This window comes from Dreissena polymorpha, chromosome 8 (assembly GCF_020536995.1).
Source record: "Dreissena polymorpha isolate Duluth1 chromosome 8, UMN_Dpol_1.0, whole genome shotgun sequence".
NCBI classification, from domain to species: domain Eukaryota; kingdom Metazoa; phylum Mollusca; class Bivalvia; order Myida; family Dreissenidae; genus Dreissena; species Dreissena polymorpha.
The window spans coordinates 47,851,841-47,878,598 of record NC_068362.1 but is presented as its reverse complement, the minus strand read 5'-3'; the positions used below and the strand labels follow the sequence as shown (position 1 = coordinate 47,878,598).

The following is a 26,758-nucleotide window of genomic DNA, read 5'->3' as shown; positions in this document are numbered from 1 at the left end:
TTTAACGGGATACAAATGCTCGTTATTCTTTGTGCGACAATATATTCCATGTTTATATCCCGCCACGATATCCGAATATTTTCGAACGAACGCGATACTGGCTTCATGCAGCGTCGGATGAACGTCGTATGAATGAGAATGAAATAACAAGATAAGTATTGATGCAAAGCATCAACAGTTGTCGGGAATTTCAGTGTAAAAGGCAGTTACTGAAGTTACATGGAACGAATTTTTTTCTACTGAAAATAGTAATATATTGGCCGATTATTTTAAACAAAATAGAAAAAGATACTAGTATAACCATTATCTATGATTGTGTGTTATAACACCCAAATATGATTTTGTGTTGTAACCCCCAAATACTTCATAGTTCATTTTATTTACATCGGTTTCCTTTTATTTACTAGCATCCGTGTGCAGTTTTCATTAATGAAACAGAACTGTGAAGGTTTTAAAAAATCTGCTTCATCTTGTAAGCGTAATTTAATAGTTTTCTCAACTTCAAGGGACGATGATTCTGAACTTATTCTTACGTTGCTCATTTACGATAGGGGTTGAGTACTCATTGATATGAAAACACTGTAAAAGTTTTAACGTGTTTACGAACCCGGCACCCCCACCATCTCACACATATATTTCATGGGCAAAATAAAAACAAAAAATGGTTACAATAAAACAACATATTTATTAAAACTAAAATGTCTACATCAAAACAAAAAGTTGACATAGAACACAAATAAAATAATTTGATTCTAATGGGGCTCGAACCTTGGACCTCTCACATGTGAAGCGAGCGTGTAATCACTACACTACGGAACCTTTTGAAAAATCACCTTCTAACTAAGATATTAATAAGCTATTAATAGTCTGTTTAATTGTTAACCTGGACGTTTAAACGCTGGATAGTGAGCGGGATTAAAGGCTTATACCAATGGGTCCATACTACTGGCAAGATACTGGTCAGGCCTGCGGCCTTCTATATGTGGTTCTTAAATAAACCTGTAGGAGGACTTGATAGTAATGAGACTGGGGTTTTGTGATGGTGCTCCTCATTGATAAGCGGCTGTTTCCTTTATCAATACTCATTATTACAATTAGTAATGTGTGTATGGCATGATCATTCATTGAGATGCCAATCACTTTCTGAGCTTCGGAAGAAATTGGCACTGTTGTCTTCACATATGTCGAGAACTTAAAACCTGTCTTCAAATGCACAGCAGCAATCCGAGTAATATCAGGTATTACTGTATCTCTAACTGAAATACACAATTAAATTCACACATTGCTTATTTCATGAATCTTATAATTCCCCTTTCTTTAAGTTTCATATTGACGCCTTATATGATCGTTGGTTATGAGAAAAATCAATGGTCAGCACAACAAAAATGTTACATATTGAAATGTCGTTGAACTCAAATTATCGCTTGTGAAAAGAATTCATCATTTATATGCATAGCTCAGATTTTTAATATACCTATGCTCCTTTATAAGATTTATTACTAAAAGTAATTGTTTTCTTAATTTGTAATATTTGGAATAGCTTTTAATATGTATAATAACAATCACAAATATTTTTAATAATGTGCCTGTCCTGGGGTTCTAACCCAAAATCTTTAAAACATGTAATTTTACCAAACTATGAACACAGTGCCTTTAATAACACAATTATTATTAATATGTTTCTTGTTCATCTGGAATAGGAAATAATAAGACAGTTGATGAGAAAAATTACTAATATTGGGCACCAGAATAGTCAATAACCTTGTATTCAAAGTTAGTTTTTTACACTTACTCCATTTCTTACTCATACGCATCAATGGCAGTCTTGTTAGACGATGCAGTTGAGATTTTCTTGATGGCCTCCCGAGCACGAGCCTCCATCTTCTTAAGATTTCTATTTGCAATAAGCGTTATGTTTAGAGTGGTTAGGAAGTCATTTACCCTCACCGGCCTGCCCAAACTGACGATCGTTGCTGAAAAGAGAATTGAAAATGATAAGAACATGAAAACGAAATAAGGCCGTGGTTACTTGATAATGACGTCACAATGTATTTTCATATAATCAATTCGTATCATCATTACATTATTAAATAACATAAATAAGCAATCAATTGGATTTAACAACACAAATGCGAAACTAAATTTGAAAACTGAATATGATGGACACCCGAATGTTTCCTTATATATTACACGATAAACAAATATTCACTGGGAATGACACTTGGAAATTTACGGGGTCTGAAAATGTGTACGAAGTCCAAAGATCAATGGCAATTGTACAATGATTAAACATTGATAGACATGGCAGGTTGAAAAATGAAGACATGCATACCTGTTCCAAGCTTGGTATTTACGTCAAAGCATGGCATTCCCCTGATCTTGAGATGATACTGCTTTCCATAAGTAACACGGTTGACTTTTCTACAGTCGGGGTTTTCACAAACAACGTACAAATAACCACTGAGGCCATTTTGTAGTTCGCCAACAATGTTATATATTGTCAAAGGAATGGGAAACATATTACAAAACTGACTATACTGTAATTTGTTTAGCAAAACCTCCAGCTCAACCAGTCAATCAATCTTCTTCCATCACCCCACCCACTTCTGCTTACTCTTTTCACGCCATTTAGCAAATGCGAATAGCTTTTACGTGAGTCATTTTCACACAATTCGCCATCGCAGAGCTTGGTAAATGAATAATTGTTATCGAATACAACGTTGTTTATCGGTGTTAGCTTCTTTTTTGATTTTGCAAATCGCTCGCTTTTATTTCTCACTTTCATTTTGCTAAGAAAATGTCAACAACCGTGACGTCATGAACACACATACTTTATGAAACGAATTAATTTAACTTACATGTATATTGTATAGTTATAAAAACTTTCAGAGATAAGCAAATTTAACTCTTAAATAAAAAAAATACAAATTTGTTTCGTGTATTTAGTATAATTTCCGGGCTTTACCGTAGATATCGCTTATAGCCGAAACGCTTTCCAAATACGGAGATATTGACCGACTATTCCCGATCTCACTAGGCACCTACTGCCTGACTGTAGTGTAACGGTTATCAATAAAGCAATATACCGTGTAATCGCTGTCATCTTGTAAAATTGAACGAAATACGCGTTAACCATAACTCGAACAGCAAAAGTCTGCGCTATTGTTAGAAAAACCACAAAATAAATATATTTTGATTATGTTTTGTTTTTATACAAAACCAGAACGTTTCGCGTATTTGCCCAAATCCTGTGATCTTTCCCCTGTGATCAGTTATTAATTTAAACAATTAGCTTTGCATTATTGGTAAAAAATGTTGTAATAAATGTAATAGGCACAAATGCACTACTTATTTACACTTATTTACACAAAAAATCACCACTGTGCAAAATATTCTTAAAACAAAAATATATACATTGATCCGTATAATAACTTCTCCTTCCATAAGCGAAAAAATGCATTACATACTAATCGCCGCACTTCAGTGCGACGCCAATTATTGACGTGGTCATTTCATGCCGATTTATAAAACTGTGTAATAATAAGAACACGTTCGTATAGGTGATAAACTTAGTAATAGGTTATATAATAATCTAAATTTACATCATAAAACTATGTGTAGATTGTTAAAAACAAACCATTATCAAGTGTGCATATAACACACTGGTTCGTATGAATGGTAACGAACAAGCGTGCACGAAACATGAAAATACAGAAAGATCAACAAATGAAGCGATGAAGAGGGGATAATTTAATGCATACATGAATGTATATATTGCGAGTCTATGGCATTATAAATGGGTTGTTCATTGACATTTCAAAGGGGCTTACCCCAGCTTTATTCTTCTATGTGTGCATGTTGTTTCGTATTGTGCTGTTTTGTACTGTTTGGCGATTGGTTATTTGCATTAAATAAAGGACCAACTAATTCTTTAAGATGAGAATGCAATACTTCTCCAGCAGCTGGAGTTTCACTTCTTTATATTTATTATTGGATGTATATTATTATCAGTGACGTTGAACCGTTGATTCTGTCATTTGAAAGGTGGTCCTTTTAAGACATTATACTTTCCAAGTAGGCAAAATTATAGTGTGCTAAGACTGTATTTAACTCTTAGTTCATCTCTATATTCCGCATAACGAGAACGAATAACCAAATTGTACATTGTTGACATATTTATGTTACCTACACTAACATTTAAACCGTGTAATATTAGTGCGTGACAAACGCATGTTCAAATAGCTTTCTTTGTTGCTGCAACAAATATGCACATGCCATGTATGCATCAGCAACACATACACAACCGATTTACAATCAATAAGCACTCTTTTTGTTGAATAAATGCAGCAGGTTAATGACTTAAGTCATTTCCTGTTTGAATGATATTATTAACGATCACATCAGTTATTGTTATTATTAATATATGTATACATTTCCTCAAAATTAATATTTTAAATTATATAAAATCGCGATAATGATGTTTGTTTATGTGTTAAGCAAAATTAAGATTACTTGTGTTAAATATGCTTTTATTCAGAAATTCATATTTACATACACCAAATAATACGAAAACAAATATATCATATCAATACAAACATATATCACACTTGTTCGTAGCATGGCATAGTCATGAACAACGGTTAATATAGGTAGTTATCATGATGTATTCATTGGTCTCATTTCTTAACAAAAAGTAGAGCAATTAAATAAAAATAAAAGAATGAAAGAAAAAGTTGTACACAGACAAAACATACACAATTAAGCAAAACAATTAATGTACTCATACTCACATTTTTTCAGTGACAAATAGATAAGTACTGTATAAAATAACAAGTTCTTTAATTACTGACCACCGTTCATTTTCCGTTTCATTTAGTTTTATATTGTTAGATTGTGAGTAAGCCCCGATAAACCTTTAATATTAATTATTATTTTGTTTTCAATCTTCTAGTAACAATAACATATGTTTTTACGTCGATATTTTAAATATTTTTGGTCATCTTCGTAAAACCCGATACTTCCAAGAATAAATGATTTATAATGACTTGTATCATGGTTATATAATATTTGCAGTAAGTCTGCCTTTATTAAATGAAATTAACGATGTTTTAATTATGATTGTTAAACAAGAAATGTTAAATAAAGTATAAGCGTTAGACGTATCAATTAAGTCCATAATCTGTTCGACACATGTTAACTATTCGAACAAGAAATCATGTTTATGTTTTCTTTTTACAATAGTAGCAGAATGAGTTACTTTATTAACTAGTGTTCCTATATTTACAAGCGATTTAATATACACGATTCATTTACTTTCACAACCTGAATGCATTATGCTTATCCATGCACATTATTTTTTGTTAGCCTTTGGAAGACATGTGATTATTGCTTGTGTTTGTGTTACCGAAAAGCTTTTAGTCAAATATGCGAAGTTAATGCTTTTCAACACACGGTTTCCGTGTTCATTCCATAACTCGTTGACAAATTAGTTGTTAACCCATCAGATTAAGGTTTTGTGTCATTAATTTATTTTATTTTTTTTCTGAGCGTATGACTAAGTTCGTCATAAAAAAGGGTTCCTCCGTGCTATCGGTTTGATCTGTATTAAGTTTAGGGACAGCTATGTTCTCCAAAAAGTTACAACTTATAAAGAATTGTTTCAGCTTATTCGTATAGTGTTTGTTTTGTAAAAATACGCAGTGTCTTTAAGGATTGTTTTATTATATATAATTTACCTGTCATGTTAGTCAATAAATGGAATCATTAAGTTTTTTGTAATTTCTTCTGTCAAGTGAATAACAATAGTTTGTTTTTTTCCATTTTCAATTCACTGACTACTGGATTTAAGTATATGACCTTTCAATGTTGAGTCCCTTAATTCAATTAATCCATTGTTTAACTGATATAGTCTTGCGTGTTACTATCATCGGGATTGTTTTTTTATTGTTCAAGCTTTATTACAAATTCACAGTCTTTTGTAGATACAACTTATTTTTTTTCACCTAGAAAACGAAACAGTTTTTCCGTCCTATCTCCATTAATAGTTTTTCTAGAAACAGTTAGTAATTTATATTCAAATATATGTCCTTATCATCAAGTGTATGGGGAATATCTGTAAAGTTTTCTTGAAGACAATATGTTGCCTTTAAATCTCCTCAACTTTAGTATTTACTCAATTAACATAAACGACATTACAAAGTAAAAGTTCTAAACTTTCGAAAATTCCTTTCCAGATTCAATATGTTGGAATTGTTACGAGATCTCAATTATTGAATGATCAGATTTCAGAATTGTTCTAATATTTGACGATGAAACAATAACATATATTACGAAATGTATTGATTACGGATTATTTTACGTTCAGCAATTAATTGTTGTATATTGTATTCATCTTTAGACTATTTGTTTAATCAAATTGGGATAATTATCACGCAAAAACTCGAAAATAAAACAATCGAAGTGGATATAACTGGTATTTAAGTGGATGTAATGACATTTTTTTCTTAAAATGGAACGCTCTCTGGAGGGCAAGATAGCTTCACCTAAATGGTGACATCTGTTCGATTGACTGAAAACTAAACGATAATTTATAAGGTGCGTGCCATCTTATTATCAGTGAATACGAACCCAATCGTCTCGAAACGACGAGCAAAGGTCATTTACATTCAAGAAAAACGTAATTTAATGATAACGCAAACACGATTCATTTGACAATCACCCTTCTTCAAGATGACCCATTTATAGCTATTGACATTCGTGCACTCAGTTGATATTTCATTCAGATCAAGATAAAATAAAATTTGCATGCACAATCTGCTTAATTTCGGTCTCTTAGAAAACCTTTTATACCAAATACATCTTAAATGTGCTTTGGGAGCACATGGTTAACGAGTTGTAAAATTCGCCCTTCCGATCTTCCTTCCGGACTTATGTAATACTGTTTTAATTCAGACTATTTATTAGGACCATTTTTTATATGTTGAACACGTATTCGGACTGTACTTTATGTAAGTAATCATCGTTCAAAGCTGGCATATTGCAAAGAGGTTCTGCTTCAGTGATCTGTATCTGATTTATTGGATTCTTAAAATAGTATAAAGTTAAAGGCTTCTCGAACGAGCTTTTTTAATCCATCTAAGGTAACGTCATTAACAATAATAAGTTTGTATAAATTGTACAAGCATTGTTTTCGGCATTTATTTCAGACAGGTAATGAATACTTTGAAAACTTGTTTTATTAATTTGATATTTTTTATATCATAAACATGTATAATATGAAATATACACAAGTCTCACTATTATATAATGGCAATTAAGTCAACGTTTCAATATTTAATAATATAAGCATATCGTGCTTAGTGCATATTTGAGTCTAACTCTAATATTGCTTCTTTAATTTTTTTAACAAGTAAAACGTTTGTCACAACGTGTATTGTTGAAAACAAACAACAGTTTCTATTCGCTGTGCAGACAATACAACCATTTTCATTTGGTGCATATCCGATTTAACCTTTTTCTTTCTGTGCTTATACAATTCAACCATTGTTATTGGGTGCATAGACAATGTGTCCATTTAAATTTGGTTCGTATGCAACTCAGCAAGTTTCGATCGGTTCGTAGACCATTCAACCATTTTAAATCGTTGCGTATATGATTTAACAATTTTCATTCGTTGCATTGATAATTTAGCCAGTTTCATTCGGTTTGTTACTTATAAAAACATTTTCATTTAGTGCGTAGAATATTTATTTCAAATCGATGACGAGATAGGTCAACCATTTTCATTCGCTTTGGAGGTAATGCAACGACTTTCAATTGATGCTCAGACAATATAACTATTTAGTATCGTGCTAAGAAACTTCAATCCCTGCATAGAATAATCTCAATTAGGACGTCTAACATAAAATGATAACATTCTGTTCATGATAGAACACTTCTTAAACGTCTTATTATATTTAAATCTTACACATATTAAGCTTTTAATATAATTGCGAAATGCCCAAACATTTTTTAATAAATTACTATTGGTATATCGGTTACATGGCAGTTTTTAAACAATTCAATACCTTTTTGATGCCGTAACGTTGTCGTTTAATGGAAATAAATTGCATTTAAAATGCAATCATTTATTGTCAGTAATTATAAGATATACAATGACATAATCTAAAATTGATCAATAAAACGTAAGAACTGTGTAGTTTTTTCTCTTAATATCGTACAAATCAAACATTTATGAACTTTTTTTTCGTTTCATGTTAATAGGCGTTGCATTTAAGTCCGCATCCGAGGTAATTTCAATCTGTCTAACTGTTGACTGTCTATTAAATGGTTTTTCGCATTAGAAACGCTAGGCTGTAATCAGTTTATTCAAGTTTCTATACATTTCGAAAATTCAAGAAAATGATTATGGTATATTTAAGTATCAAACGCACAATACGATATAAAATCACTGTAAATCTATGTTACTGTTTAAAATAAGTATTTTTACCAACTCAACGGCTGGAAAACCATAAGAAATTGAATAGCGAACTTAATTAACACTTCGGGAAGACGTCATTATAGTATATGTTGAATTAAATGAGCTCGTTGAACACTTTAAAAACCTGGCTAAAAACGAAGGTAATATAAATTATGAAAACAGTATCAATTTTGTTCGCAATTTCGACATTAACCATAACTCTGAAAGTACTTACCCGGAGCTCGACAGATACATAACAATCGAGGAAATTAACATGGCAACAAAACGATTAGGAAATAATAAGGCATGTTCTTCGGACAATATAATATACGAATACTTTAAAGAAAGTGTTCATGTAATGGGTGATGCATTGGAATTGTTATTTAACCATATTCTCAAGTCCGGAAAATTTCCTCACAGCTGGTCAACGGGTCTGATTATCCCCTTTATAAAAAAGGCGATCATTCAATACCCAACAATTATAGAGGTATAACCCTTGTGCGTTGTTTTGCTAAGTTATTCACGAGTATACTCAATGAACGCTTACAAAATTGGTCTACAGCTAATGACATTTTAACTGACGCACAGTTCGGATTCAAACCGGGTTATAGTACGATCGACGCATTATTTGTCCTTCAATCATTGATTGAAAGTCATATCAATAATAAACAAAAACTGTTTTGCTGCTTTGTCGATTATTTAAAGGCATATGACTTAACGGATCGTATGCATCTCTGGTTTAAGCTCATTAGGTCCGGTATCGATGGCAAACTCCTGTCCGATGTTCGCTCTTTGTATAACCAGATTAAATTAGATGTCAAACATATGAATAGTATTTCCGATTTATTTGAATCCGACATCGGGTTATTACAGGGAGAAATATGTTCGCCAATAATGTTTTCATTATTCTTAAATGACATTGAGTTGCACTTACAAGCTGATATAAATGCGGGCATTACAATTTATCAATTATCCATTTATCTTCTATTATTCGCCGACGACGCAGTACTAATCTCAGAATCAGCTGAGGGTTTACAATCATCCTTGAACAATTTGTTTGAGTATTGCACGAAGTGGAATATAACGGTGAATGTCGAAAAAACGAAAAATTGTTATTGTTCATAAAGGCAGATTTAAAAAAAGGCTATAGATGAGTGTACAATAATAATCCAATTGAAATCGTGAACAATTTTAATTATCTAGGAATAGTAGTTTCAAGCAGCGGCTAGTTTATACAAGCCACAAATACTTTATCAGCCAAAGCGCTTAGAGCGATGAACGCATTATTTACCGTTACAAAATCATTGAATGTATCTGTTAAAATAATGTTAAATCTGTTTGATGCATATGTTGCCTCGATTCTAAATTATGGAAGCGAGGTATGGGGGTTTACTAAAGCCGAAAATATTGAGCGTGTCCAACGCAAATTCTGTAAATGGCTTTTAAGTGTAAAAGCTTCTATTAATTCAAATGCTTTGTATTCCGAAGTAGGGAGATACCCGATGTATATATGTCGATATTTGCGAGTAGTTAAATATTTCTTAAAATTGTTCAACGAAAAATCTTCTAACTGTATTTTAAGTAATATTATTCATAAACAATTTAAAGAAGCATGTGATAATCCTCACTCCAAGTCATGGACATCAAACGTTCGGAAACTCTTGCAAGAGTCAGGTTTTAATGACGCATGGTTATATCCAGAATCTGTTAATGTTAACAGCTTTATTGTAATGTTTCGCAATAGATTAAAAGATTTGTTTATTTAAAAATGGCGAATTGATGTAAATGACTCTCCATCACTATATTTGTACAAAGAATTAAACCCCATTTTTGAAAGATCCATTTATTTAGACAAAATTGAAAATTCGAAATTTAGAAACATAATCGCAAAATTGAGATTGTCTTCCCATGTTCTATTTATAGAAACTGGTAGGCACCAAAATATTCAAAGAAATGAAAGAACGTGTACATTTTGTTCAATGAATGAAATTGAAGATGAGTACCATTTTGTTCTTATATGTCCTTTATATGATACTATTAGAAATACATGTATACCTGTTTTGTACAAAAGAAGACCAAGTATGTTTATATTTGTACAAATGTTGAATGAGACTAGAAAATCTGTATTGATACGTCTAGCTAATTTTTGTATAAAAGCATTTAAACTTAGAGCCGAAAATTTATAGTCTAATGAGAGAATAGTTTTTTCCCCAAAATTGTGATTTTGTAAATAATTTATAACTGCATAATGTCTATATTTTATTTTATCAATCACTAACGGATCATAATCATTTACTTAACTTTGTTTAACAATTAAGAGCCTTCTCTTTCATATTGCATTCTCACAAAACTCATCTATGTGTAAAAATGCATAAACATTTGTTGTTAGTTTGACGCATGTGTATGTATATGTATTTATGATTGATTTATTGTTTTTGACGATGAGCTGTATATGCTTAAGTCGCAAATAAACTATCTGTTCTGTTCTGTTATGTTCGCGTTTATCTGTTTGTTCCTTTTTCCGGCGAATTGCACTTGTTAACGTTATACGTTTTGAAATACTTATATCATTGGAATATGTAGAGCATTCCTAAATGTGGTTTCCTTGATGTTTGGTGTAAATTTTTGTATGATTTAACATTTCGAATATGATAACCTAAATTTCCGTTTCATATAAACATAAACAACAATTAAACATTTAATTTTTAGAAAAAATCCAGTTAGGCTTTGGAGCGTGTATAAACATCTAATCGCGTTAAATAAATGATTGACTATTTATATTCCATTATATTTAAACATAAATTCGTATTGTTAAATGCCAAGTTTATATTTCCAATATAAAACTGCTGATTTTGATTTTGCAATATAGTGTCCTCTCTATGTCTACTTCCGCGAAATGATATTTTACGTCAATAAATTGTATGTCTCTACCTGAACCTACGCGAGATGCGATGCTGTGGCTGATGTTAATTCACCTCAATATAATGTAATCGCTTGTATTTACAGGTAGTGGTTCTGAAGCCACAAGGATCGATCTGACTCTTCTTTAAGATTATCATCTGCGGTATGTCTGGTCTTTAAAGCTTAAATTATCTTAATGTGTGCATAACCTGCGTTCATATGACACATAATTTTCATTAATCTGATCTGATTAAATACAAACAAACATTACACACATTTATCGGTAATGCGATTGCAAAACATTCACATGTAATTATGATAACGTATAGTGAAATTTTAGATAAGCGAGATTTTTGAAAAAAAACAACCTTATACAATTTAGTTCATGTCATATCTATTCACGATTAACTATTCATATACACGAACAACCACGAGTTATCAAATTTAAAAAAATCAAGTGTGTTTGTTTCTGTCTTGGTGTTAGATTCATAAATAGAAAACACCCTCTTTAATTAGCCTTGAATTCATAATAAGACACAACCGACGCAAATGCCAGGTTCCCGTTATGTTAAGCAATACTATACTATAGTATATTTATAAAAGCACGACCGCATATGTAGTAAATATAATGACACTACATGGCGAATCATCGCGTTCAGTTAATAAAATCGGAGCAGTACGCTTGTGGTATGCAACATTTTAAATGTCAGTGTTGCTAAAGGTGTTTGCATGACTGATATTCAGAATGACGCACAGGCATGTAAACGAATATATATATATATATATATTAAATATCATATGATAAATACAACAGTAAGTTTACTTCTTGAAGACAATGCATATGCAAGTGAATCCGAGTTATTTATACAAATACTTTAAAGAAAATTTCAGGCAATTTGGCTTCAACACTTCAAACTAATGAAACATAATAATATACAAGTATAGCATTTGTGATATTTTAAATACCATGGAAGACTAACAGTTTTTTGGTCAGAACAATTCGTCATCGCTAAAAAACAATTGTATACACGTCGAAAAGTCGTAAGTATAATTGCCTTACCGTAATATAACTTTGTTCGCAGTAGTGGATATTGTTGAAATTCTAAATTATTGTTAGAAACCAGTTTTTGTGTGGATTTTCCGAATGATTAATGTACCATGAGAACAGTGGCTAGATGATCGGGAGTAGAAATGCAGACCGAACTTATCACTATGTATCATTCGCCCGGGATTGATAGTAAATTTTGAATTACTTGATAAGCATTCACGTATTCTAATATTCTGGTTCCCGTCGTAATATAAAATTTTAGTACTTCAGGCAACCGTGGAAATGGCGACGCACTACGTATGTATTAATTATCGAAAAATATTAAAAGTTTGGAGTAAGTGAAAATCCCTCAAGTTTGTGTTAATGTTTACTTATAGGTATCGATCCGTCTATTGTTTTTTCGAATCACTTATAATTTATTTCAGAAATGATATTATGTCATTATAACACTATTTGGACACAGCGTCTTTCGGATAATTAATGTGTACACGATTGGACAAGAGAATATCTGTTCAATGTACGTAGTATGTATATGATGTATATTTTTTCTTGGTCAACAATAGCAAATGCAAATTATATATATATATATATATATATATATATATATATATATATATATATATATATATATATATATATATATATATGGGCATTGTTCTCAGAAAAACTGGTTTTAATGCATGTGCGTAAAGTGCCATCCCATATGGGCCTGTGCAGTCCGCACATGCTAATCAGGGAAGACACTTTCCGCTTTTATGGAAGTTTTAGTTTCAAGGAAGTTTCTCCTTATCATAAATCAAGTTTAGGCAGAAAGTGATGTCCTTCATTAGCCTGTGCGGACTACACCGGCTAATCTGGGATGAAGTTTTACTCACATGCATTAAGCCCAGTTTTGTCAGAATAAGGCTCATATGTAAGCCTGCCAACAACTTAAAACAAATAGTCAACTTGTTTTATTTTTTGAGCATATGTTTAAGAAATTGGACGGGCTGGAAGAACGGGCACAGGTGCACAGGCCATCCTGTACTTCAACTAATTAGACTTGGTGGCAACAGCAATGAGGAAAGGCATACACGAATATTGTTTAAACAATTCAATGTGCAAATGTGAAATGATAATTCTTTCTTCGGATTACGCACAAGGGTAACACCACTTACCTTTGCAGCGTTTGTAATTCTGATCTGGAACTGGATTGGCAGTTTGGAAATCTAAGAGTTGTTTGAACAATGTACTGCGGTTATCTACTGACTGGATACGCTTACCTGTGCCCAAAAGGATATTTTCTATAACATAAAGAAACAATTGTTAATAATGATTATTTGTTAAAGATGCTGTTATTTTATATTGTGAATTTATCCTAAAATATTGCCCTTGACTTACCGGTCGTGGGTGCCATTTCATCAAACATCATGTGACATACTTAGAATACGATGCATATTTCAAATAAACAGATTTACTTAACACGAAATCATAGAATTGCTCATTTCGATTTATTGATACATGCCATATTGTTCTTACCCATGGTCCAAGTTTTGAGTGCATGTTGTTTAACAGCTTTCATATTTTCAAGTTTCCCGTTTTAATTGTATATTTGAATTGTCGTAAGACCTTTGATAAAACAGTCCCCAACATCTTAAGTTTTTTATTCATTATGATATACCGGGAAATATGTACCATTTTTTCTTAAATTTCTTGCTATACAAAAATAGAATTGATTTAACATTATCTCTTTCTTAACCTTTCCAGGTAAACATAGCAATGTAAGCAATAAATATGTAAAACAAGACTATACAAATAATAAGTTTTATCCTATTCGACACCTTTAAAGTAAATGAAATTACAGCTTACACCAAAGGAAAATAAAGTCTACAATTCATAGAAATGTTCAATTTGTGATTTACTTAAAGAATCAATTATGTATAGATTCTTCATTGCAGTTCATATGTGAATCATGTAATGTAAAATTATATTATTTCAGAGAAATAACTGTTATAGGTCAGTTTTTTAATATTTATCCAGCCACATTAGCTGATCTGGAGTCCTATGTGTCGTTGGGTAAACCATCAAACAAGCCAACTATAAATGTCATTTTTTATTCTTGGCTCCAAGAGTCCTTGTGCTTCGCTACAAATTCAAGTGAGAAAGCACTCAGTTGCTCGCACAAAGAGGTCAATACTTTTGATGCAAGAAATTCTGGCTAGGTGGTCGTTCCATGTGTATTGTGTTGTTTTCTCCATCCACTTATATGCATACAATACGTTGGAGATTTTGTACTAACATAAACTAAGGTCTTCAAGAAATTCTGTAGTGTTTACTTTGCATCATGCAAACTAAATCGAACAGTAGAAAATTATACACTCCCAATATGGAAATATTTCATGGCTAAATGAATAATTTTTGTTTAATTTTAGACCCGATGTCATTCCGTAAAGGGTTAGCGATTCTATTAGGTTATGGAAAGAATCGTAATTGTCGTGTAAAAAATAAGTTGCATCGTCAGCAAATAGGGACTGTTTGATTTCTTCGTCAGGTTCTAGTGATATGCCTTTTATGTGTTTATTTGATTGGATGTGATGTGATAGATACTCGATGCAGATAATAAATAGCGATGATGAGAGTGGACATCCTTGTCGAACCCCTCGTTCGATGTTAAAACTGTTTGAAAAGAAGCCATTGTTAATGATTAAACTGTTTATATCGGTATAGAATAGTTTGACCCATTGAATGAGACTTTCACCAAAGTTCATATTTTCTAAGCAAGAGAACATAAATGAATGATCAAGCGAATCGAATGCCTTTTCGAAGTCTGCAAAGAATATTAGACCAGGATTATTTGAATTGTTGAAATAGTTTATGCATTCTTGGATAAGACGAACGTTTTCACCAATGTAACGTCCCTTTATGAAACCAGATTGAGATCTTGAAATGATTGCTGGTAATACTTTTTTTATTCTGTTTGCTATACTTTTAGTTGCAATTTTATAATCATTGTTTAGTAAACTAATCGGGCGCCAGTTTGATAAGGATTCTAAGTTTTTTCCAGGTTTTGGAATAAGTGATATAATACCTTGTTTTTGTAGCGTAGTTAAGTTTTCGTTGTTAAATGAATAGTTTAGTGAATTAATTAGATGTGTTTTTATATCATTCCAGAATATTTTATAAAATTCGATTGTGATGCCATCAGATCCTGGGCTTTTTTTATTTTGCATATCTTTTAGGGCTAATCCACATTCATATTCATTAAGCAATCCGTCGCACAGTTGTTTTTCCTCTTCGTTTAAAGCATGATGTGTATTTTTAAAAAAGGTGTTATTTTCAACATGTTTTCGTTTATAGAGGGTTTCGAAAAATAAACGTTGTTCTTCTAGTATTTGAGTCATGTTTGTTATATCTTTGCCATTGACTACTAATTTGTGTATAGTTTTTTGTTCACTTCTACGTTTTTCAATGTTTGCGAAGTATTTTGTATTTTTTTCATTGTGTTCAACATGCTGTGCACGCGCTCTTAGTATTATTCCATTGAGACGTGTATGATAGATTCCATCTAATATTTGTTTTTTAAATGTTATTTCATTTTCAATGTCGGTGGTATCATTTGTGTTTGTTTGATGCAATTGTTTTTCAAGTGTTTCAATGGTTTTGATGGTTTCAGTTTCAAGTTTGTGTGTTTCTTTTTGTTTAAATGATGTGTATCTAATTGTTGTGTTACGTATATTTCCTTTAATTACTTCCCATAAGGTGTTTGGGTTTGCATCTTTATTATTTTGAACTGTATTTAATAGTTCCTGTTTTATTTGTGTTTGATATTGTGTATCCAATTAGATGCTGTTGTTAATTTTAAAGTATCCTGGGCCTCTTTCAGGTTGTATATTATGCAGTTTAAGTTCAACTAGAGAGTGATCAGTCATAAATCCTGGTTTTATGTTACATGTGTCAATAATGTTGCAAAGAGATTCAGATATTAAAAAATAGTCTAGTCTTCAAAATATTGTTGGTTTTGTGTTTGAGTGCCAGGTGAATTTGCTTTCGTTTGGGTGTACTGTACGCCAGATATCTATCATATTGTAGTTTTCAATTATGTTATTTAACATATTTCTATTTTTAGGATGAGTATAAAGGTTTCCATTCTTTTTATCTAATACTGGGTTCAGGACAGTATTGAAATCACCACCGATTATAATATTTTTATCTTGGTTATTAATTATAATGGATTGTAATGTTTCGTAAAATGTGGAGTCATCTATGTTAGGACCGTAAACGTTGATTAATGTTAGTTGTGTTTCATGTATTTTTATATCTATACTTGCTAGTCTGCCAATTATTATTTCGTTAAGGTTATCAACTGTGATCCCTATGTTACTTTTTATCAGAAAGGCAATGCCTTGTTTATTAGTATGTTGTCCACTGAGATAGATTTCTCCGTCCCATTCATCTTTTAAGGTTTGTGCTAAAGTATGTGTCAAGTGACTTTCCTGTATTAGGCATATACTATATTTTTTTTCGTCTAACCATTTGAAGATTTGTATGCGTTTATCTTTATTGTTTAGCCCTTTTACATTTAAAGTACATAGTTTAATCATTTAAAATGGTGAGGGTGTTGTAAATGATAATGTGTGTGTGCTTGTCCGGTTGATCTTTATTTTTTTTTTAAGTCCAGTTGCTTTCTATTAAAAGAGATAAGATATCCATACATACAAACAACGAAAAAAAGAAAACACAAATTATGGAAACAAAAAGATGAATATTCCATAGAAACGAAGAAATAAGAAAAATAATCACAAGAGTAAGAGAAAAATAATAAACGACTATATTCACTAAAGTGAACATTTTAGGGTATCCTTTCGACATCTAAAATGAACTGAATACAAGTCAGTAAATATAATCATAAATCACTATTTCAAGATAATATTTAATGCAAACAACTGAAAGAAACAAAATACTTAATTATTTCCTTTTAGTCATATGTGGAGTTTTAATGAGTTTTAATAATTGTATTAATCATAGTGTACTTATTATGTTCGTGTGTGTATGCATGTGTTCATAATTTTATTTCATTCATAAAAAGTTCCCGTACATTGTGGCAACCTAGTGCACGCTAAATTGCCGCTACGGTTTACCAAGCAAAACTATATAATTTTAAACTGTTTAGTATGTATTAAGAGACGCCACTCTATGGCAGTCTAAAACACGAAAATCGAAAGTTTAGACAGCCGTAATGGCCTTTTTTTTAATGAAGTGTCTATGTATGTAACAATAATATTTTAAGTGGATGTGTGTATGTATTTAACAAAAATAGCAGTGTATAGCGTGTATGTGTCTGCGCGCGTGTGTGTGCTCTTAATTGTGTAGGACTGTGTTTATTATAGCATAAAACGACCAATAGCATATTGTCAGCTCATGAAAAACTTATATATCTAATAGCATTGCATTACACAGTATACTATTAAATTTGACGTGACTACTGTAGACCTACATAAGTTCGTGTGTGTATGCATGTGTTCATAATTTTATTTCATTCATAAAAAGTTCCCGTACATTGTGGCAACCTAGTGCACGCTAAATTGCCGCTACGGTTTACCAAGCAAAACTAGAATATAATTTTAAACTGTTTAGTATGTATTAAGAGACGCCACTCTATGGCAATCTAAAAAACACGAAAATCGAAAGTTTAGACAGCCGTAATGGCCTTTTTTTTAATGAAGTGTCTATGTATGTAACAAAAATATTTTCAGTGGATGTGTGTATGTATTTAACAAAAAATAGCAGAGTATAGCGTGTATGTGTCTGCGCGCGTGTGTGTGCTCTTAATTGTGTATGACTGTGTTTATTATAGCATGAAAACGACCAATAGCATATTGTCAGCTCATAAAAAAACTTATATATCTAATAGCATTGCATTACACAGAATACTATTAAATTTGACGTGACTACTGTAGACCTACATAAAACATAATCTTCAAACGCAAAAAAATGTGTTCTTACAAAATAGTAATACGTACAAGGCGTAACAACAACAATGTGTGCACATATACAGTACTCATGTATACAATCGCAGCAATTAAAGTAAGAACACGTACAAGGTGTAACAGCAACAATGTGTACATATATTCAGTACAAATGTATACAATCACGGCAGTTAAAGTAAGAACACATGTATTCATAAAGCCTGAGTAGTGCATTCGCTTAAGATACAATTAAGGTATTTATTAGTAACAATTAAATACCAATTAAATACATTTGTTCATGTAACGATTGTTCGAACTTTATGTAGTACACATATAATTTATTTAATATTTAATTTATTTATAATTTATAATATATTTAGTATTTAATTTATAATGTTTTCGTTATTTATATGTTAACATGGTTTGTACTGACACTTGTACCATACGCATGTGTTCATAATTTTATTTCATTTATAAAAAGAAAACCCAGTACATTGTGGCAACCTAGTACACCCAATAATAATAAATGGTAATATAAAAAAAACACAAAAAACTTCAATACAAATATATTGTATTTTCTAAAAAGTCGCACAATAAAGGAGAGTATAAAAATACAGAAATTGTTTGCACAACTTAAATATGACTATTTCAACAACACAAAAGCAAAACATAACAGCTGTCGAAGTGTTTTCATAAGCAGACGTACAATGCATTCACCCAACGGATCAATTCAAATAACCCATTATATTATCAACCGTTAGCAATCAACCTCACATAAAAATGCATATTCCCTGCCTACCACTTGTTTTAACCGTTAGCTGTGAACGGGTTATTACTCTAGATATTAGAACGAGTATATAATTTGTGGTTGATGTACCGTGCGTTTAAAAACTGTCAGTACAGCTTTAAATAGTACTTGTACTTTTTTTAGCGTAGCTTGTGTATACTTTTTATTAAAGTTGAGGTATCTTAAAAAAATCAAAAAATTTGTTTTGACATCTATCCCAAAATAATTCTGACACGTTGTAATGGCATTAATGAAGTAAATAATCCAATATGTTTTTACAAACATGTATGTTATTTAATTTATCGTTTATTGGGTGTTATATTAATTAACTACAGTACTGATATAGGAAAACATTAATGTTTTTTATGTATGAGCTGTTTACATACAGTTTTTAAATGCCTGATTACCAAAATAGTTAAAACAAGAGCTGCGTTTGTGAACCACAACGCCCCCTATTGTGCCGCTTGGATTGTGTATTTTTTTTTGTTTCAAACATATTTAACCAGGATGAATGTGTTATGCATTTCATACTTAATAGGAACAGAATTCTTTCTTGCTTACTTGGAACTGCATACACATGAGACAAAAAGAAGCAGTATTGTGGCAAATGGTATTAAATGCTGTATTTTAAATATCTTAAATTTGATATCATTACATATAAAAAAAATACAATTTTACACGAGAATTTGCATGATAAATCTATATACATGTAATATAATACATATTAAATAGAAAGGTACTTATTTTTTCCGCCTCATGTTTTAACAGTGAGACGGGAAACAAAAAGGCAGCGAATCCTGTATATTTTCCAGTAAATTAACACCTAAGTCAATACTCAATACATACAGGGTTGTGATAAGTATTTATAAAAAAAATAATTCCAATATGTACATATTTACAAGTATATTTTTGTGTTTTGACCATGTTTACTTTATATATCAGGATAGAGAAAAAAAGGTAGATTGTAAACAACGCTTTATTTGTTTATTACAGAAACAGAATTGCGTTTATCATAAATTTTATTATACTGAATTACTTGATGATGATTAACTGACACGCATGATTACAAGGGGAGTAACTGCGTTGATAAGTATTGCACGGAAAACTAGGACGTAGCTACAACATATGTGCAATTGATAAAAAGATGGAAGAAAATATATTATTATTATTTCACAAAAAGACGACCGCAATATGTATAGTAGAACAGCTTAAAAACTACACTTGATTTTCGTTCAATATTAACGTAAAATCTGTTCGAGAAAAAGAGTGCAAAAAGAGTAATTTTCCATAAATTCAGTGTAATTATACATTCATTAGATATCAATATATAATACAAATCGGTTTAAATGAATGAATAATTGTCACACATGTGTCACTAAGATAAACCAAAGGAATGGAAATTGTAACTTAAACATTGCGTTATAAAAGTTTATCCGAAATCCATTCTCTACGAAATATAGCCGTATAAATATGTCTACGCATTGAGGTTTTACTCTAGAAACAAGACATATCAATATCGACAAAATATTAACTATAATAAAACGCACCGAATATCATAATTTGAACTCCTTTCTCCGAAAATAAATTAATTATCCATTTGAAAGAACACATTGGCTGCCGCCATGAATCATGTGTGCCTGACCCAACACAAAGTGACAGGGGCAGGTAATCCAGACTAGTATTCTAATTAACAGTTATGGACAAGAACAGGATGTTTACAAATGCACGTGCAAGAGCCATCAGCATACAAAAAATAAGGTTATTCAACGCAAGAAAACACTAACTGCTTCGAAAAATCCGTTTTCAATGTCACCCTATAAAATCATTTTATTACATGCACACGGCTGAACTACTCAGCAGCGTTGCAATATGGACGAAGAATATACCCATTATTGAGCATATTCGCATATGCATGTGCAAGAGCCGCAAGCATACATACAATCAGGACATACAAAGCAAGAAAACACGAAATGCGTCGACAAATCCGTCGTCTAGGTCACCCTTTAATACTCATTTGAGTACATGCACTCGGATATACCCATTATTAAGCGGCTATTTACGACTTATCACTTAATAAAAATATAAAACTTACCATTATTTTAATATACAAATATTTTGTATTCGAAACCGATAACTAAATAAAAGCTATGATCGTAGTGAATGTGTATATCATATTTTACCTAACTATTCACGAGAGGTAATCAGTTGCACAGGCAGCAGTATCATAAAAAAAAAAAAAAAAAAATGCCCCCCCCCCCCCGGACCATACCCCCCCCAGCTTACCCCAGGGGTTCCAGATTGTTAAATGTACACCTCTTGTGTATGGTTTAACTTTCCAACAACGAATATTGACAAAAAATGACAGTTTAAAAAAATACCCCTCTTTTAGGTATTATATATACACAAGGTATGAAACGCACTATATGCCTATTGCTGAAAGATTGTGGAACACTGGACGTGACCTTTTTCATCGAAAACACACATGTTCCCATGCAGTTGCCGACAAAATCCAACTGGATTCGTTAAAAGACAGTAAAAGAAACGAGATTACACTACTAATCGATCTCGTGCTCGGCTAATAACTTTAATATTCAATTAAATTCGTCTTTCTCGCTACATGTCTGTGTTTTGCTGTCATATTTTGTCGATCGAATACTCGGTCATAAAACGCCATATCATTGGCCAACACAATGAGAACAACCAACCAAATGACGCGTTATAAAATTAAAATGGTGTACATGTGTAGATGAAACACCGAGTGACATATAGCGAGAAAGTCAAATTTAATTGAATATTAAGGTTATTTGCCAAAGAGATGATCGGTGAGGTGTATAATTACGTAGCTTTTAATGTCATTTATTGAATCCAGTTGCCTTTGTCCGGCAAGTGCATGAAAACATGTGTGTTTTCGATGAAAACGGTCACGTCTCTTGTTCCACAATCTTTCAGCAATAGGCATATAGTGCGTTTCATACCTTGTGTATATATAATACCTATAAGAGGGGTATTTTTTTAAACTGTTATTTTTTGTCAATATTCGTTGTTGGAAAGTTAAACCATACACAATAGGTGTACATTTAACAATCTGGAACCCCTGGGGCAAGCTCGGGTGGGTGGAGGTATTGTCCGGGGTGGGGGGGGTGGGGGAATTGTCCGGGGTGGGGGGGGGGGCAATTTTTTTTATGATACTGCTGCCTGTGATCAGTTGATAACCTAAAAGAACCAAGGTGTTAATCTCTTACCGAAATACAACTCTCCCACATTATATTTTAAACAGTTATGGGAATTTGTAAAACCGCCGATTTTCTAGCATAATCAGTCAGAAAGTTACCCATATTTATATGGAATTAATTTATTAACTGTACTTCCACCATTCTCACCGCGGACAGCTACAAACACTATTTCTGATTGTTCTTGGTTTCACAAAAGAAATGACTCTCTCAGCATGAAGATTGAGACATTTCAAAAGAACAAACATGGCACGAGTAGTCTGTTTCTTAAAAAGGCGAAATGTTTTAAAAGCCAAGTGAAAATTGTGTTTGTGTTCACTTAAATAATTACGATCTTAATGTGCTCCGCATCTGACACGAACATTATTTCAACCAAAGGTATTTTGCCAGTTCCCTGACACGTTCATCAGTTCAAATGAATAATTGTGTTCTAGGAAATGAACAGTTATATGTTTTCAAGGTTTCATAGTTCAAACGTGTAGCGGCATACGGTCCGTTTATTCTCGGAATATATATGTCGTTTTGGGGTTTTCTTGAATAACCTTCGTAAGACTTGTTGTCTTACTATGCACGTCGAAAATTAAGATGGGATATTTAAAACGGTAGAGTTTCCATACCATGTGATGTTTGGTTCAATGTCATACCAGGTTGCGGGATCACGTGGCTTTGTGGGTTTCCCAATTAAACATTAATGGATGTAAACACACAGGTAGGCTGTGCATTTTGTCAAATATCTAAAAACAAATCTTACGAATTTCAACTGATTCATACAATTCAGATTTGTGTTCTGCTCATGGCAATGTGAAAAACATCAGAAGTACTTTATTTTACAAGCAAATGTTCTTGTTAAAAAAGTCCTTTGGTAGGGCAATATTATGCTTTCAAGGATTAATTTTGTAAAGCTTAAGACATTCACACAAGCTGCAAGAAAACTGACCTGTATGCACTTGGATATTTGCAAATGTATTCCAATAAATTTATATATTTGAACAATAAAGTTGTTTACGGCATGTTTACATGTTGTCCACTTCGTGTGTACACCCTCGAAAACTCCGTTGATTCTGATATGATACAAGTTATGTCTACTAATCTTGTCCCAATTATGACGATCGAAGTCAAAGTGACAGTTGATGATCCCAAAGTTTAACTTTTATAAGACAAACTTTTAAATATTTGTGTCGAAAGCCGCAAATCAAATGGTTTTCATAGTTGGTATATAACATCTTATTGAGATACTCAATGTGTTCATATTTTGTATAAGAGGTTTAAACTCCTACCGCCCGGATATTACAAGTCGTACATGGATTCATATATGGAAAACCTTGTTAACATGTTATGAAAGAAAACGCAAAACATATTCAATGCTTCAGTAGCAGGTACCTGTCATCATTCGAACGCCCTCTAAATATTTTTGTATAATCAACATTCTGTAAAAAGCAGAACCAGCCCAAAAATTCAAATATTGTGAATACGGAAATGTAGCAAATAACGTTACAATGGCTTTTGCAATAACAAGGTACAGAGCTTATATATGAGTATGAATCTTAAGTTAATGGTCTTCTACAACTTTTTTACTTTGTTTAGTCACTGGGTTCAAAACGGGAAGGGTCTAAGGTTTCATACTTAAACAAAGACGATAAACGTATAATAACTGTTTTCGAATTACTGGTTTGCAACATATGAGATTATTTTAAATATGCTTCTGCGTTCAGATTTGGCCACACACATGCGATGATTTTAAATGTCTTTTACATATTAACACTGAAATATTATTTCGAATAATAACACTGTTGTCGAAAGACTATTGCGTCCGAATGAATATGGTAGATGACCTGTTTTCGGCTATTGTTGAATATTGATCGAAATGTTGACTCTTGTGTTTTAAGTGGTGAGACTCGCCACTTTCGAAGAATGTTCTGCTGAGGTAGATATATTTATACTTCTGGTGTTTTGAGCGTAGAGGCATGAACACAGACACCCTCTTGCGCCGAATAAAGAGAAATAACCGTTACTTAACGCTGCGAATGACCCACAAGCCATGTTACCTACACAACTGTCTTTGAGAGTTTACATCGATGCGACTATGACGTCATTTGATCACACGATGATACGCGTTGCTGTCGTGAGGCCTTTTTTTTTGCTTTATACATTTTAGGCTTTTTGTCGCTATCGCTTGCTTCGTAGTTTTTTCGGAGGGCCTAAACAAAGATTTTGTAACATCTTCCTTAAATGCACAGTAATAATCTCGTTGCTGTCAAAACTCATGCATTAACATTTAATATTTGTTTTAAATTTATGTAACGCATTTTCTTGTGACAAGCCCTTCTTTGCCATTTTTTTGTGCGTAAAATCAACTGGTTTTCTAATCTTAAGTGTCGATCACCCAAAGCTGAATGTTTACACTCAATTTACCCGGGCTTAACCAACGGAATAACAACTAGCGGACTATAAGTTACTTAAGGCATACGATTAAAATAAGAAAAAAAAATTGTATTGGCATGTGGCAAAGCACACAATTGGAAAATCATATTGTATAAATGCAATATAGCTATAACACATATATTGTTTTGTCTTACATTTCAAGAGCATAAAGATCCGACTATGAGGTAAAGGTGGTACGTTTTTTAAAATTAAGTTACATGTTACATCATAATGTGTTAATTTAGCAGTTATATGTAGTAATAATCAAATTGTAACTTAGTATATATTATCCGATGCTAATTGAATCATACAATGTTTTTAATAAACTGCAATGAACATAAAGTTTATAAAAAAACACTATTGTAATTCAAATATGTTTTCAGTTCCAAGTAGATTTGTCAGGTGAAATGAAATAAAACGAACGAATTTATCTAAGAAATGTATTCAGTGGTAGTTGTTGTATGAAACATTTAAAGTAGACAAATGAATATATGTGTTTCCGTTATTTTCGGACTTGTTTCCTAGTTGGACATCTCCGTGGTGGAATAGACATGGCTTACATAAGCCATCTTCACGATAAAACCCCGAAAACAAATTCACAATATGGGCCAAACAAAGTCCAAACAAAATCACTAACGATAATTGTTTTCTTCAATTATGGACTTCTTTTATCGGTGATTCTCCGAACTTACACAAAATATATACACGTGCTTATAGCTGTGTCGTCATATTTCATAATTAAGAATATTAATTGAAATTAATTGATGAATGCTGAAGTTTTATTATATTGCAACTGCGACTACTTTCCATTATTTATCAAATGACAGAACTTTTATTTTGTTACCATTTAAAAGGTACTTTTCACAGATTTTGGCATGTTTTAAAGTTTGTCATGAAATGCTTTATATATATAAATGTAAACATTTGCTCGGAAAAGGTCCAGTAAAAAATCAAGAATAACAATAGAAAAATAAAAAGTAACCCTCAACAGAACTCAAACCTCTGACCTGGAGTCCTGGGAGTAAAAAGTCTAACACTTAGGCCCCTCGACCATTCTTCCGAATACAATGAATGATGTTTTTTATACTATATACAAGCAATCCTCGTAATTTCAAAAAATATATCGACAACAACATATTTCTCCAAAGTATCAAAGTATCAAAGCAACGCTTTATAATTTTCAGGTGTTTAAATCGTCAAAAGATGCATATAATGGCTATATTAGAGCATGGTGAATGCTCAGTATTACTGTTTCCTCACAAATATCATAACTAAATCGAAAATGTGCGAATCTGATTTTTTTTTAATTTTGTCAATTTTCCATAACGTGAAAAGGCCCATTTAATGTATCTGTAGTTTATGGAAATTTTGTTTATAATGTTTGTAAAACGTGGTTTATGTTTTCGCGACCGCGACTTTATTTATGTAGTTAGTGTTTAGTATGTTTTATGCCTTGACATCTCAAATAAAAAATTGAAACTACCTTGATAGTTTCTGAACGGATTTACTCGCTCTGTGTCGTCTACATGTTATGCCGAAAAGTTATGATAAGCGAATTTTTCTTTTTCACTTACAAAACTTACTTGCTAAATTTTGACTCGAGCACAATTCTTTATTATTAAAGGGAAAGTGTACAAAATAAATAAAAAATAATTAAGTACATAAAATAATATTTTGTTTGCGTGCAGTCATTCTTAACGTTGGAAATAATATAAGAAAGTAAAATATATTGGGTGTTGATTGTCGATGATGAGTGTATATGGTATGTTTTTTGTTTCGTTATTAGATATGTTATTGTTTTATGACGCGTTTTGGGAAAAAATACTTCGCACAATATTGTGTACATTTTTGGAATGTGTATCCAGTTTAGAATCAGTTTATATTTTCGATTTTGCGAATTCTAAATGTGAACATTATGTATACGTCTTAATATTGTATATAGCCTCAAAACGCTCGAAATGCGTTGCA

At 32.0% G+C, this 26,758-nt stretch overlaps 1 long non-coding RNA gene across 2 annotated transcripts; it reads left to right on the top strand.

The window, feature by feature from the left end:
• Positions 1-6,852: 6,852 nt before the first annotated feature.
• On the top strand, positions 6,853-14,100 carry LOC127840884 (uncharacterized). Of its 2 annotated transcripts, none has more exons than XR_008030616.1 (3): positions 6,853-6,931; positions 11,465-11,522; positions 13,385-14,100. It is a non-coding gene; the product is annotated as an uncharacterized LOC127840884 (long non-coding RNA). The 2 variants fall into 2 exon arrangements; XR_008030615.1 differs by having other exon boundaries at positions 6,877-7,007.
• Positions 14,101-26,758: the final 12,658 nt, after the last annotated feature.